Source organism: Bos grunniens, chromosome 18 (assembly GCF_055505025.1).
Source record: "Bos grunniens cultivar Pamir isolate PY7600 chromosome 18, Bosgru_T2T1.0, whole genome shotgun sequence".
Taxonomy (NCBI): domain Eukaryota; kingdom Metazoa; phylum Chordata; class Mammalia; order Artiodactyla; family Bovidae; genus Bos; species Bos grunniens.
This window is the reverse complement of record NC_141182.1, coordinates 30182067-30186869: the sequence shown is the minus strand read 5'-3', so window position 1 is coordinate 30186869 and position 4803 is coordinate 30182067. Positions and strand designations below refer to the sequence as shown.

At 40.9% G+C, this 4803-nt stretch overlaps 1 pseudogene across 1 annotated transcript; it reads left to right on the top strand.

Moving 5' to 3' along the window:
• Positions 1-352: 352 nt before the first annotated feature.
• Positions 353-4106, top strand: LOC147353354 (flavin reductase (NADPH) pseudogene; annotated as a pseudogene). Its single transcript, XR_015145017.1, has one exon. The product of XR_015145017.1 is annotated as a flavin reductase (NADPH) pseudogene (transcript).
• Positions 4107-4803: the final 697 nt, after the last annotated feature.

Here is a 4803-nt window from a genome sequence, read left to right as displayed (position 1 = left end):
AATCATGAATTATGCCTCTGCATCAGTCCTGTGAACAAGCCTTGATAAATAAATTTAACCTCATTTTGCAAATGAAGAAACTGAAGCCTTGCAAGTTGCAGTATCTTGCTGAATTCTACTACCACTAGTATAGAGTAGTAAGCTGGATTTAAACTAAAATCTGAATAATTTAGGGGATCAAAAGACTATGGACATAGGTTGTAGGTATTTCATTAAAGAAAATCACCCCAATTTTCAATATATACAACAGATTTTCTCTGACACCAAATGGAAAATTAATTTGAAGAAGAGTCCAAGTCAATTATTGTGTGTCTTTTGACTCCAAGGCCTCGCACCCCCATGACCCTGAAGCATGGCTGTTAAGAAGATTGCCCTCTTTGGAGCCATGGGAGGACCGGGCTCACCACCTGGTCAGGCGGTGCAGGTAGGCTCTGAGATGATAGTGCTGGTGTGGAACACCTCCTCCAGGCTGCCTGCAGAGGGTCCCAGCCAGCCCACGTGATAGAGGGTGATGTCCAGCAGGTGGCTGACATGGCTAGACTGAGGCTGGAAAGAACGCCATCATCACGCCGCTGGGCACCAGCAGTGATCTCAGTCCTGCCACAGTGATATCTGAGGGTGTCTGGAACATTGTGGGGCCATAAGGGCCCATGACATGGACCTTGGCCTTCCTACTGTGGGACCCATGCAAGGTGCCCCCAAGACTGCAAGATATGACCAATGACCACAGTCGGATGCACAAGATACCGCAGGAGTCAGCCTGAGTTTCATGGCTATGATGCTGCCACCTGAAGGAGAACAGCTGCTGAGTGGGGCCCCTACTCAGTGACCCTGGATGAATGAGGGCCCTCAAGGTCATCTCCAAACATGAATTGGGCCATTTCAGGCTGTGCTGACTCACTGCCAATGAGCACAATGGGAACAGCAACTGCTACTCCCACCAGTACCAACTCTTTCTTGCAGGACAGCACCCAATCAGTCTTGAACCAAGAGCTTCAAATTAAAAAAAAAGAAAAGAAGAGACCCAAAATGCAGTTAGTACCTTCCTTTTGTAACTAGTACCTAGACAAAGCATACTCTTAAATCTCATGCTATTCAGTAGCCCCAGAAATATAATATCTATTGATAATAGATTTTGCCAATTTATTACAGTCAATTTATCACCATGATTAACGATATTAAATGTGGTATCCCATGCATTAAATGAGCCCTCCAGATGATCAGAATGAAGCCTGTGGGAGGAGGAACACACTCTATTAGTTATCTTTTTCTGACACAGTGCTGGCATCAATATCTTCAGAGTATTTGCTGCCATGCACGGCTTCGCTTCATCTGCACCAAAACACTTATTTTTCTTTCTTTATGCTCAGTTTGGTTCTTAGTTCAGCTAGACATTTTTTTTTTTTCTTTCTTCCCCAGCAATAGACATCAGTGGATTGGTTACAGAATTAAGTCTCAGAAGCACAAGTACAATACTTTTTCATTGAATCCACAAGACAGAAATATTCATAGCAGTTAATAGATTTCTCCAAATTTTACATATAGTCTGGCTCTAATCCACACAGTCAAAGGCTTTCCTGTAATTAGTAAAGCAGAAGTAGATGCTTTTTCTGGAATTCCATTGCTTCCTCTATGATCCAGGGAATGTTGGCGATTTGATCTCTGGTTCCTCTGCTTTTTTTAAACCCAGCTTGTACATCTAGATATTCTCGGTTCACGTACTGTTGAAGCCTAGCTTGAAGGATTTTGAGGTAGCCTTACTAGCATGTGAAATGAGCACAATTTCTGGTAGTTTGAACATTGTTTCGGCACTTCCCTTTTTTGGGATTGGAATGAAAACTGATCTTTTCCATTCCTGTGGCCACTGCTGAGTTTTCCAAATTTTCCAAATTTGCTGACATATTGAGTGCAACACTTTAACTGGTGCTGGAGAAGACACTTGAGAGTTTCTTGGACTGCAAGGAGAACAAACCAGTCAATCCTAAAGGAAATCAATCCTGACTATTCATTGGAAGGACTGATGCTGAAGCTGAAGCTCCAATACATTGGCTACCTGATGCAAAGAGACAACTCATTTGGAAAAGACCATGATGCTGGGAAAGATTGAAGGCAAAAGGAGAAGAGGGTGGCAGAGGATGAGATGGTTGGAAGGCATCACCAATTCAATGGAAATTAATTTGAGAAAACTCCAGGAGATAGTGAAGGACAGGGAAGCCTGGCATAGTGCAGGCCATGGGGTCACAGAGTCAGACACTACTAAGGGACTGAAAACAAAGTCTGGCTGTGACCACTCTTTATAGTCATACTTGGTCACTTAGATTTAGGATGCAGCCCTCAGGCAAAATTTGAAGAAGCAATACATGTTTTTTGTTCTCAATTTTGCCTTGCTCCAGCAACACACTTTCTCAACTGTTTCATTTCAAATGAGTTTTAACTAAGGGCCCTTTTCTATATGCAGACAGTGGAAGAGCAGATGGCACTTTTTCCAGAGTGTCTTAGCCAAGATTCCACTCTGGAAACACAGGCCGTTCTTGTTCAATAGCCCTCAAAAAAATTGGTACAGTTCATCTCACTTGATTTCATGTCAACTATGACTTAGAAAAGCCTTGAACACAAGTTCAGTTTTCATTTTTGGTAATAGTGACCACTGAGTTCTAACTTTACACTAGGTTTTTAACATTCTTTATGTCAAATGTGACTGGAAATCTACTAAGTAGACACTCTTAATACCTCCATTTTATTTTCCTCTCAGTCTCATTATTTAGCTTCAAAGAGATTGAAAAAAAACAAAAACAAAAAACCCTAGATTCTAATTGATCTCTTAATGATTAAGTGAGCTCAGACAAATACATATTTTACTTTGAAATCTTTGCAATGGGGATATATGACAAGAATTAGGAAAAGCCAAAACATCAAGCTAATACTTCTGTTTTCCCTTCTTTTACCCAAAGCAGATATTGTTAATCATGTACTGCACTCTTTCTCTCCTAATAGTACTTAAAGACACATAGCTCTTTGGGAAGTTATTCTTACTTTACAGACCTTGAAAAGTTAGATAACATATATTTACATACCCAATACTTGGCTACCTTAGACATCTCTTCCAAAATCTCACATTCTGGATTTCAAGGTATGTCTGCCTCTTAGCTTGTTTACTAATTGAAATCTGTCATTATATATGAAGGGGCTTCTCTGGTGGCTTAGACAGTAAGGAATCTACTTGCAAAGCAGGAGACCCAGGTTCAATCCCTAGGTTGAGAAGATGCCCTGGAGAAGGGAATCACTACCCACCCCATTATTCTTGCCTGGAAAATCTCATGGACAGAGAAACCCGGCAGACTACTGTCCATGGGGTCGCAAAAACGTTGGCCATGAATTCCGTCAAATGTCTTTCACCTGTCTTGTCACTGTGATGGGTGTTTAAGTTGTGTGTGTGCCAAGTTACTCAGTTGTGACTGACTGTGACGCTGTGGGCTGCAGCCCACCAGGCTCCTCTGTCCATGAGGATTCGCCAGACAGGAATAATGGGGGAGGGTTGCCTCCTCCAGGGGATCCTCCTGACCCAGTGATCGAACCCAGATCTTTTTATGTCTCTTGCGTTGGCAGGTGGGTTCTTTATCACTACCACCATGCAAAAGTCAATAAAAGTCTCTTGCCTCAAAGGTATATCTAGTTATGACTTTCTTTAAACAGCTGATTTTCATTAAGGCAGGAGCATGTTTGAATTTACTCTTTAAATTTATGTGAGGAGAGAAAAATCTTTGCTCATTTGAATTTTGAAGCATATATTTCCTCAGTGAAAGATTTTCATGAAGGCAGACACAGCAGGCAGAACCGCTGCCCCAAAAGATATTTTTGACTTCACCCCTCATGTCAAGCATGACTGAAGTGAAGACCTTCATGCTTGCAGCTACATTTTTTTTTTTCTGCTAACAGTCTTTCTCCTTAAGTACTGTGACTGCGTATCTCCATTTCCTGCCTTAAGGATTCTGAAAGCATCCATCTGTCCCTCTGCTTCATTCCCTATTCACTGTGCCCTTAACACTACCACCAAACTTGGTCAATTTATAGCAGAATTGCATAGAATCCACGCTCAGAATAGTCCCTGCAATTGAGTGACAAAAGGCTAAATTAGTTCATCTCTTGTTTCTCTGTTTGGCTTAAACCCAGAAGTTTTCTGGGTACCCAGAATCTCAGGAGTAAGGTCCTAGAACTGAAACCCAACCCAAGGGCGGTGCTTAGCAAAAATATGGGGTTGCCAAAGCTTAGTTCAGGCTTAGCAAAAAGCTGTCAAAACAAAGGTCATTTGGAAGAGTTAGAGATGAGAGACAAAAAAAACCTATTGGAGTGGGACAGATGCTTGAGAGTAGTTGAAGCAGTAGGTGATGGGAAGAAATCCAGTCAGGCAAACAAAATATTAAGTAGGTGGCAAAAGAGGATATAGCAACAGCAGCCAGTGTGGTAAGCAAAAGGAAAAACTTTTGGTAAGTCACTTACTGTATTTATTGAGCTTGTATGTTTTCATTTTTTCCTACTGTATGGTAAGCTCCTTTAGGGCAAGAGGTATTAATATATCTAGTCCACTTTTAAACTCTATTGCTATGAATTAAATTTCTATTACTATGTTCCCATGTAAATGCTTCATAGATGTTTGATAAATTTACATAAGAAATAAATGAATGGTTGGATTCCATCATTAAACCATCTTCAGACTCCCATATTTCCTTCTTTATGTTATCTTTCAAGTTTTTACCACTTCAATAATTTTAGGATTTCCTTTTCATGAAGCTTATTTTACTCTTT